The 11,095-nt window shown below is 34.0% G+C and overlaps 1 pseudogene; it reads right to left on the bottom strand.

Moving 5' to 3' along the window:
• Positions 1–3,765: 3,765 nt before the first annotated feature.
• On the bottom strand, positions 3,766–10,511 carry LOC136842322 (uncharacterized; annotated as a pseudogene).
• Between the last annotated feature and the right edge of the window lie 584 nt (positions 10,512–11,095).

Here is an 11,095-nt window from a genome sequence, read left to right as displayed (position 1 = left end):
AGGTCCTATGCACTGGAAATAACAAGCGAAACATCCATTCAAAAAGTATGGGAAAAATTCCGAAAAATAAATGGAACAAACATTAGATCACCCAAACAAGCTATATTAGACAATGGCAAAAAAATTTTAGATCCCTTCGAAATTAGTAATATACTTTGGGAATGTTTTGCCAAAATAAGTATTGACCAAAATTTGGACAAACATTTTAGAAAAATAAAGAATAAAGCAGAATCTATAATACTTAATTTTGAAACAAAGGAAGATATATGCTATCATAAGAAATTCAATATGGATGAGATGGAATATGCTCTCTTTAACAGCAATAAATCTGCTCCTGGAGGTGATGATATTTGCTTTGAAATGATCTGCCACCTAGCTCCTTCGGCAAAATCATACTTGTTGAAACTTTACAATCATTTATGGCTCAGAAACTTGTTTCCAGATGATTGGCGAAAATGCCATAAAAATTCCTATACCAAAGCCTGGAAGAGACCATAGTAATGTGAACAATTACAGACCAATATCTTTAACAAGTTGTCTATGCAAGTTGTTGGAGAAAATGGTAAATACACGACTTACATGGCACATACGTGAAAATAAAATGGTAACTCCTTCCCAGTTTGGCTCACAACCTAATCAATCTGCATTAGATTCTCTATCTAATTTGGAAGACCACATATGTATAGGATTTGAAAGAAAGCAAATTACAGTAGCTGTCTTTTTTGACATCCAAAAGGCATACGACACTACATGGAGGTATGCAATATTAAAAACTTTACATAATAATAACATACGCGGCCATCTTCCTAAGTTTATTAAAAACTTTATGATTGGTCGCACTTTCCAAGTGAGAATAGATAAAGAAAAAAGAAACCACAGATTTGAGTACCCATGAAAAAGGTTGCATATACGTTGAGCACTTAGTATATTATAAAGAAAAACAAGTGAATATCGTGAGTAAATTATTAGAAAAAATCCAAGTTGATAATATCAAAAAAGAGAGTAAAACTCAATCGCTATAATAAAATATTTTCAGTAGCTATATTATACAATGGAACGTAAATGGTCTGCAGACCAGATTACACATAGGAGAAATACAACGATTATTAAAAGAATACGAAGCTATGATATTATGTGTACAACATGTCAACAAAACAATATCAGCAATAGGTAAATATACCGTAGCATCTTCATCTAGAGAGGAAGAACGAGATTTAGGTACTGCTATATATGTACCTAACAAAGTATGTTATAACAACGTACCTGTAAACTTTACTGATCTGCAAATATCGAGTATTAGAATACGAATAAAAAATGATAATTATGTAATTTATAATTTATACAACCAACCCAATAAAAATTATGACTTTGAAAAATTTAAAGATTTACTTAATAGTGCGAAGGAACGAACATTAATACTAGGTGATTTTAATGCCCACAACCCAATGTGGGACTGTAATTGTACAGACTAAAATAGAGCACGAAGTAAAATAGAAGAATTCATAGATTCATATGACATGTGCTGTATAAATGATAACGAAATAAACATATATTTGTACAACAAACATAGTTGACAGATTGGATTGGAATACAGTTGACGACTTGCATACAAGTGATAATTTCCCAATATCAATTTCATTATTACAAAACAATCCCACCAAGCATGTCCCTTAATATAACATTTATAAGGCAGATTGGGAGTAATATGAATTCCACACTAGGAACATCCCACCATTTGAATATTTAAAAGACCATAATGAAACTAATAAATTTCTTGTTGATTTCATTACAAATGCAGCTGATAAAGCAATACCAAAATCCAAATCTCATCCAACAAAACACAAAGTCCCGTGGTGGTCTGAAAAACTTAACAAAATTAATAAAAATAAAACACCAATTTGGAAGACGATTAGACAATTTGAATAGAAAATTAAGGAAAATAAACAAAACATTACCGATATGAGAAGGAACCTTACACAAGCTGACTATATTATTATTAGAAACAAATACATTAAAACTTCTATATAACAAAATATCTGCAAAATTTAAAAGAGAAGTAATTCAAAGAAGAATCATTTCATGGAGAAAATATGTATCAGATCTCTTTAATAATGCTCCCTTACAAAAAATGTGGGAAATTTTCAGGAAAATAAATGGTGCCCTTGTTAAACCACCTAGACATGCCATAATAAAATATGGGAAAAGAATACTTCGCTCATTAATTCGAATAATGTCATATCTCAAAAATCCTCATTTTTCACTAGAGAGGTATTTACCTTTTGACACATGATTACAAATATTCGCCAGCGATTGAAAAACTCTGTATTGACTTATTTGATGCAAAATTTGTTAGTGAAGAGAACTAAGGCAGTCTAGACTTAATTTTTCCAAATTTAAATATTATTATAGCAGTTTTAATAAACATGATACGAACTTGTGACGTTATGAATCCAAAACTAAAGACAAAGTTGATAATAACAACAAATAATACGTTATATCTACAAAACTATTGTGTTTTAAAGGAAGGATTTTTAGTAAAGTGAATAAAATGACGCTCCTTCATTGTAGTTAGCAAATGATAAGGACAAGAAAAACGCTGAATAAACTTTCAGATTTATTCTGTAAAACATAGCAAAATAATCAGCATCTCTTGAATAAAAAAATAATTCTCATTTATAAGCAGAGACAAAAACATAAGAAATAACTTTGGTCATTTTAAGCCTCAACGAGACCTTTATTAGACTAGAACTAAGTCTTGAAATAGCAACATTATAGATAGAAAAAGAGCAAACATAAATGTTTATTCATGTATCTATGAATGTAAAGAAAGAAAATAATAATCCCATCCATGAACATAGAAAAACATAAGCGATGTGAAATAACATCTCATAAAGTTTTTAGCTACCTGTTTAATTATTACCTTTGGCAATTTTATGCTTTTGGTGAACGTTTCTTAGACTAAAATAGTTGAACAGACAAAAATGCATTGTAACAGAAGTATCTAATGAAAGAAACAAATAAGTAGATGTTCTAAAGGTTTTCATAGAAGGGCTTGTACTGTTTAGGGATCAGATTCTCAGTGCACAATTTCATTAAGCCATCTTTCTTGGCTTGGGATATTCCAGGCTTCAATTGTAACAAGGTATCAGTGTCACACCGTCACTCTTCTTCTTTTTAAGTACAATCACTTCATGAAAATCCTTCTGATAAGAGTTTTTGCAGAAAACTGAGCAGGGTGACTTACTTGATAATTTCAAAGCTTTAATCTGGTTCATCTTGATGCCTTTCATGTTCAAAGAACCCAAATCTGTTGCAATCAGTTTTATGTTAAGGAAATCTTCAAAGGTCATTTCTTTTACTTTGAATGGTTCTCCTCTTTTTTTGCTGTTCTGATTCCGGTAATGAAAGTTTCAGGCAGGAAAATTGGCCCACTTTTTCATAAGCCTTTTCATATTTCGTTCAATGAGCGAATGGGCAGAATCGCCCTCATTCTGGGTGTGTGCCCTCGAATCAAGTACTTGTGAGTAACAGATTTAATATTCAAGAAGTTGACTGCGTATAGGTACAATGAGAGCATGAATTTGTTTTTCTGCTGGCCAACACAATTATCAGAATAGAATGTTATATCAGTAATTCCCTTTTCTGAGCATTTTTTCATGAAATCTAGTACAAAGCTACCCAATTCATTCACGCCTCTGTGACCATTTGATTCGTCCCACACATAGCAATAACATTCATTGGACTTTAAATCATAGATAGTGAAGTTCAGAACGTTGAGCTTTGATGTATAGTAGAAGTGAGAAACTTCTCCTTTGGGAAGAGAGAAGACTGCTTGTAGGTCATAAACTGCACAGCATGGGTAGATGGAGTAGTTGTTTTGTCCACATTTTTTTCGTTTCTGGAGAGCTGCTTCTCTAAGTGATGTTGGTCATAATTTTCTTTCAAACTCTGTTTCTCAGCATCGGTTGCATTATGAAACGCCTCACAGGTATCACATTGGTCTTTTTTAGGGCTGAAAAATGAAATATTGTATTCATTTTTGAATATGTTATAGTAGTAGGCATAATTTACATATTCAACTTTTTCTTCTTTACAAATGTTCACATAGTCTCTATGAAGTTCTGCAACTGTTTTACTGCCATCTATGAATTCTCTCTGATGTATTTGCTCTCATGTAGTGGCTTTCATTCTTGGGATGGAATCGATGTGTTGTCGTACTTTGTCCACAGTAGATTGGTCGAGACCTTTAGTCTTGGTGTGCTGTCCTCTTTTTCAGGCTCCATAAGGACTCCTACCACTTTGCCCTTTTCTCTTGTACTGTGCGAATAGGCCTGTCGTTGATATCTAAAGTATTTTTGAAAAATAATTTGCAAACTCTCTTTTTTTCACCATCAACATTGAAGAAAAAAGCATTATTCAGGTTCCTTGGAGGTCGCTTTCCACCAACACGAATATATCTGTAAGAGGGCTCGATTTGTTCCATGCAATTTAATATGAATAATCGTTGCTTCTCTAAAGATCCTAATTGCCAATAATCACTAAATATGGTTTCTCTCTCTTCATTTGAAAAGGTTGAAAAGCACTTAAGCCTACATTTTTCAGTGCAAGGAGGCTTCATTGCTCTTGCAGGTCTCTCCCGGTGATTCTTGGACGCCATCTTGTAAGATTTTCCTTCATTTCTAAGTTTTTTCTGTGCATTTCTGTACCATGTTTGTGGGTTTCTCTTTCTTTTAAAACCTTGTTTCTTCAAACTATTGAAGATGCCTTCTGTACCACTTTGATCTCCTGAATATTCATCACTATCATTACTCTGGTCTTTCTTTTCTGTAGTACCAATAATTCTGGCTCAAGGAACATAATCTTTGTCTTTAACAGAATCGTCTGAATCCACTAAAGCAGAGGAGGAAGTGCTTGATTCTGAAAAGAACTGCTTGATTCTGAGGAAGAACTGCTTGATTCTGAGGAAGAACTGCTTGATTCGTCATCAGACGTGTCCTTAGGCAATTGAACATTAGAATCAACGTAGTAGTTCTCGCCCAAATCAGAAGTGGTAAAATGTTCTTCATTAGAAACTAAGTTTATGTGGGCTTTAGAAGTAGATGGTTCTCCTTCCAAAGAGGTGTGAGAGTCCTCATCCATGTTCTTACTCTGCCTTTGCAAAGAGTCACTGGCTCTTTCTTGTAACGATCCTAAAAAAAAAAAAATGGAAATAAAGAAGTTAGCATGAGAATATATATATATATTTTTTTAATGCGTGGAAAAATTCAAAGATGCTAACAATTTGAAACAAAGAAGTTAGCAAGAGAATTTTTAACCCTATTTAGATCTGGTTTTTCTTGCTCTGTCTGTGGGGCGTGTTATCAGTTGAAATCAAATATATTCAAATTTCCTTATTATCAAGTTGTGATTTAATTTTTTTTTTTTTAAGCTGTAAACTGATGGGATAAGCTCCTGGCTTTCATCTAGCCCATGGTTGTGAAAAAGAGAAAAACAAAGGGACTCAAGACTTTAGGTGATGATAGACCTGTCTCTTGAAGGAAGAAAGATTATAAGTATCAGGAAAACACCTGCAGGAAGATTGTTCCAAAGCCTAGAAGTGGTAGGGAAGAAATATTTTTAATAACATGCGAGAAGTACCATTTTCTAATATATTCATGTGCAAAATATTCATAATATCTGCTCTCAAACGTAGTGGCAGAAATAAATGAAATAATTTTGAGAACAGCTATGGAGGCCATTGCAGGAGAGAAACAAAAAAATCAGGATAGCACACAAAAATCACAAGTATTTTTCAATGAGGAATTCAGTTGTAACAGGATAGAAAGTGAGCTTGTTATGAGTTCAAAAATAATACACAGATAGGATTAAAGCAGCAAATATTTACGACTTAATACTCATAGATTAATCACAAATTACCTGTGTCAGCATCGTTGGAAATTAGCTTTAGGCCTATGCCATGGCTATTCTTCGCTAAATTTTTAACTTCAGAAAATTTTCCCAGTCCATTCATTTTATTGAACACAGATGGAGTGGGCAATATCTTAAAAAAAACTAATAGTTTTTCAGACAATCGGCACATCTTTTGCTAGATTGGTTGAATGTTAGTGGCTATAGTGTCATAATTCAAAATAATTTTAATGAATTATTTCACACGTCTTCATACTTCAGATTTAAAACGACCCATTTCTACCTAAAGTTCAATCAAAAGGCACCTTTACATCCTAATTTTGTGACAATAATGACACATCTACAGATAACCAACAAGAGTGTCCATCCCACATTTTCAGTTGCAGAATGTATCATTTTGTTTACACCCAACAAGGGTGTCTGCATTTTCAGTTGCATGTTGTATCATTTTGAAATAGTTTCCAAAGCAGCTAAAAAATCTCAAATGAATATTGTATTAAGACTAGAATAATACACTGTAACACTAAATAATCCTTTAATAAAAAATACTTAAATTTCGCTTCAAGATGGGCACATCAAGACATATGTCACTTAGGAATAAGCTCATTACCCCATTCCCCTGTGAGGGTCGAAGCACAACAAAGATGAGACAGTGTTACCACTAAACTATTGCGCTATTGGTCTGGTGCAATGGAGACATTTAGCGCCACCATTCGGGTAATTTTTCAAGTAGAGATATGACATTTACACAGTTAAAAAGCTTGCATTTTGAGGAATATGATGGTGTACTCAACTCAAAATTCTCGATTTTTGAGATATGACGTTATTCGAATTAATGAGCGACTTGATCCTAAATAAATAAGTAATGTAATAGGTGAAAATTTATCAAAATTAAGTAACAACAAAAATTTAGATGAGGACTTCCGAACAAGGAAAAATAATATAGAGTTAATAACAATAAATTTTGAAACCATAGAAGATATTTATTATAATAGAAAATTTAATATGGAATAGTTAGAATTTGCTCTGTTGAACAGCAATGAATCTGCCCCTGGAGTTGACAGTATTTGTTTTGAAATGATCTGCCATTTAGCACTTTTGGCAAATACAAACTTATTAGAGTTTTATAACCACTTATGGCTTCGAAATTTATTTCCTAATGAATGGTGTAAAGCTATAATTATTCCTCTCCCCAAACCTGGAAAAGATCCCAGTAATGTAAACAATTACAGACTAATTTCTTTAACTAGTTGTCTATGCAACTACTAGAAAAAATGGTGAATGTTCGACTAACATGGCACATTCGAGAGAAAAAAAAAATTTTAACTCCCACTCAGTTTGGATCACAGTGTAACAGATCGACACTGAATTCTCTGTCTAACTTAGAAGACCACATACGAAGAGGATTTGAACGAAAACAAATTACTGTAGCAGTCTTTTTTGACATTGAAAAAGCATATGATACTACATGGAGGTATGCAATATTAAAAACATTGCATAAAAATAACGTCTGTGGACATTTACCTATGTTTATCCAAAACTTTCTGACAAACTGCACTTTTCAAGTGAGAATTGATGATGTATTTTCAAGTACATTTTCACTTGAAAATGGTGTTCCACAATGAATTATCCTTAGTGGCACACTGTGTACTTTAGCAATAAATGATATCAGTAAAAATCTACCTTTTGGAATTAAAATTAACTTGTAAAAGGATGATTTTGCCATGTAATATTCAGCATCTCCCATAAAACATGCAAAGTGAATCATTAGTAAAACTATAGTAAAAATAGATGAATGGGCCTCATCTGTAAGCTTCAAATGTTTTATACAAGAGGCTCAGACAGTAATGTTTTATAAAAATAAAAAATGGAAAAAAGGTGAAGAAATAGATTTAAAAATCAGAAATCATTCCATATCAATTGGCCAAACAGCAAAATTTTTGGGTTTAGTATTTGATACTCACTTGAACTGGAAACCCATAACATACATGAAATCAAAATGTAAAAGAGCATTAAACCTAATTAAAAAACTACTGAACACTACTTGGGGAGCCGATAGACATACCCTTACTTTACTGTATGATGCAGCAGTGCTGTCTATCGTTGATTATGGAAGCGAAATATATGGCTCGGCATCAGACGCAATGCTGAAAACGGTAGACCCAGTTCATAATGAAGGTCTTAGAATATGTTCAGGAGCTTTTCGATCATCACCAACGTCTTTTTTACAAGTTGAATGTGGTGAACTGCCTCTGGATTTAAGTCACAATACAGAGTGGTATATGCTGCAATATCCCCAGACAAAACGCCTCAGTATTTACAGCTGAGTTATGTGCAATAGTATCAGCCATAAAAATAATTATCCTCATGTAATAATTTTGTGACTTATAGCGACTCCAGAAGCGCTATAGAGGCCATTCAAAGCTATAATAAAAAAAAATAATATTATACAACATATAAAGTTTTCATTCCATAAATTGTATAATAAGGGAAAAAATATTGAGATATGTTGGATCCCTGCCCATGTAGGGATTAAAGGAAATGAAGAGGCTGTTAAAGCAGGTAAAGAAGCTGTCTACATGACAAGAGCAAATGTTGACATCCCTATTAGTGACTATACAAGATATATAAAAACAGTCATTGTAAGTAAATGGCAAAATATATGGAACGAAGAACCTGAAAATAATAAATTAAAACAGGTAAAATCCAGTGTCAGAAAATGGAGTTCGTTATATCAGAGAGAGACACACACACAAGTAATTCTGACGTGTCTTCGAATAGGCCATACTCGCGTGACACATGGGCACTTAATGAACAGTCCAGATGCCCAGATTGCCGCGTGTTGATAACAGTTAAGCATGTAATGCTTGAATGTCCAAAATATAACCTGCAGTAATTATCAAATTTTGGAAGTAGACCAATAAAAGAAATTTTGTTGGAATCTTCAATATTTTCAGTAGTACCCATTTTAATGTTCGTGAGAAACTGTGAGTTAATTGATAAAATATAAAAAATCAATCAATCAGTATAATAAATTTTAAAACAAGTAAATTTCATCCTAATCCTTTGGGCCAGCCCTATGAGAGCTAATAGTTAGCTCAGTGGACTGGTTAAACTTTTTAATAATATTAATAATAATGTCTAACACCACTGCCAACCACTGTTAATGGCCCGGGTTTGAGGGCCATCTTTTTATTGATGTGTATCTGTTTTAAGAACAGAATTAAACATCTCACTTTTCTTGATGTCTCATGTTTATGTAACTCTTTCCTTGGGTCACTCCATCCTTCTCCTTCGTCATAAGACTCTCACTAAACCTATTTTCACACAAAGGCCTACTGAAATGAGACATTGATATAAAAACTAGACTTTATTGACAAATTTAACGGAAGTGATTCAGCAAAAGCTCCAATCATGAAATGGAGTGATTCACTCATAACTGAGGAAATACTGTTTCACGAGCAAGTAGAATGATAGTTCTATGCCAATCAATACTAGTGATAAACACCCTGGTCATCAAACAAAGTACCCACGTAATGAGAGACTGCCGTGAAGTAGTCGCATGGCTCCAGCATAGAATATTTTTTCTCATGCTGTAGATTTGCGATGGGCAAGAGGGCTCTCGAACGAGGGTAAATCATTCCCCCCATTTGACTCTAAATGTCTCATTGTCCTCTTTTTCTTCTACTCCTTTTTTACTTCTTCCTCCAGCTTATTTTTCAGCTCTCTTCCATGTAGTTCTGTTTAGCAGAATTTTATTTTTAATTTTTATAACATACTATAAAAGTGAAAAGATCACATTTAGTATTCGGCGTCAGTGACCCTGGTAGTTGTGACGCCAGATAACCCACAATTAATCAATCAATCAAACAAAGTAATAAGGTCATAAAGACCACAATAAATGTCATATCGTATATAAGAGTAAAAACACCACTTCTAAATATTCGCCCCTCCCAGGACGATGTTCGAGTTCCTCTAGAAAGAAATTTACCGTTCTATTAAAACCTGAAATTAATGTACATATTCAAGAGAGAAAAAAATGCACAAATTGACAATTTCATTATGTGGACATAGTTGTGTTCACTCCCTCTAAAGTCTGGAAAAGATATCAATGTCACTGTGCAGTTTAACTTACTTCTATGGCCGTAAATAAAGTATCTTCATACTGGCGGTTTCTTTAAACACTACACCAGGCTAAAACACATGTCTGCCACTAGAGATGGAAGCAGTCTCCCTGCGAGAGTCACTGTTCCTCTCATTAGTAACTCATGAGAGATCACACACACACACACACAAACACACACATACACATACCCCACTGGAAATCTGGGCACTTCCGGTGCATTAGTTCAACGGTCTGTCATGCTGTTTCCATGTGCTAGGACCATGATCAAATCGTTCTCTGCATCCACCTAAGCAAATTCCAATGTCAGCACAAATCCACCTGCAGTGAGAGCCACTGGCAGGTCATCACATATCTCACTTTTGTCCAATGAGAATCCAGACTTAATACATACTTTATAAGCCTTTTCTGTGTTATCTTTTTTAGGATACACTTCAGCAAGGAGGTTTTCTGAGCTTTGTTTCTTCTGAACATTGTCCATAGTGGTATTCTAAAATTCCTATGCTTCCTTCTAATCACTAATTGTTCTCTAGGAGCGTCAGTTGTAACTCCTTGTCTAGCCATAGTTGGATAACCAGTCAATAGGTGTGCAAATGCAAAATGGATTCCCCTTGCTACTAAACCTTTTCCTGAAGTGGGATTCTTCCTAACTTAAAAAGTAAATAAATTTGTCCTACTAGTTCGATTCTGTTTCCCTGAACATCTGTAATTTTTCAGTCTACTACTGAGTTTAAGCTTAAATGAGAAAAATATGCCTGATGCCCATTTTCAGACATATTCTTGGGGCTTCCTGTATCAAAGAATACGGCTATAGGCTTTTCTAAACCAACATGGGTGGGAAGTAACAGGTCTGTAACCATATTCATTTCTTAAATTAACTTTGCTAACACTTAGTTTGGCTTAAGGTTGATGCTCTAGTCTTTTCTAGGCTTGCAGCTTGGTCGTTGTTCTGATCTCTGTTATAGTTCTGATCTCTATTCCTTCTTATCGGTGGAGACTGACTACGCTTTCTACCTCTACCTTGTGACTGTGATCTATGTCTAGGTCTACTCTTACAATCTCAGC

This window comes from Macrobrachium rosenbergii, chromosome 10 (assembly GCF_040412425.1).
Source record: "Macrobrachium rosenbergii isolate ZJJX-2024 chromosome 10, ASM4041242v1, whole genome shotgun sequence".
NCBI lineage: Eukaryota > Metazoa > Arthropoda > Malacostraca > Decapoda > Palaemonidae > Macrobrachium > Macrobrachium rosenbergii.
This window is presented reverse-complemented; position numbering and strand designations above follow the sequence as displayed.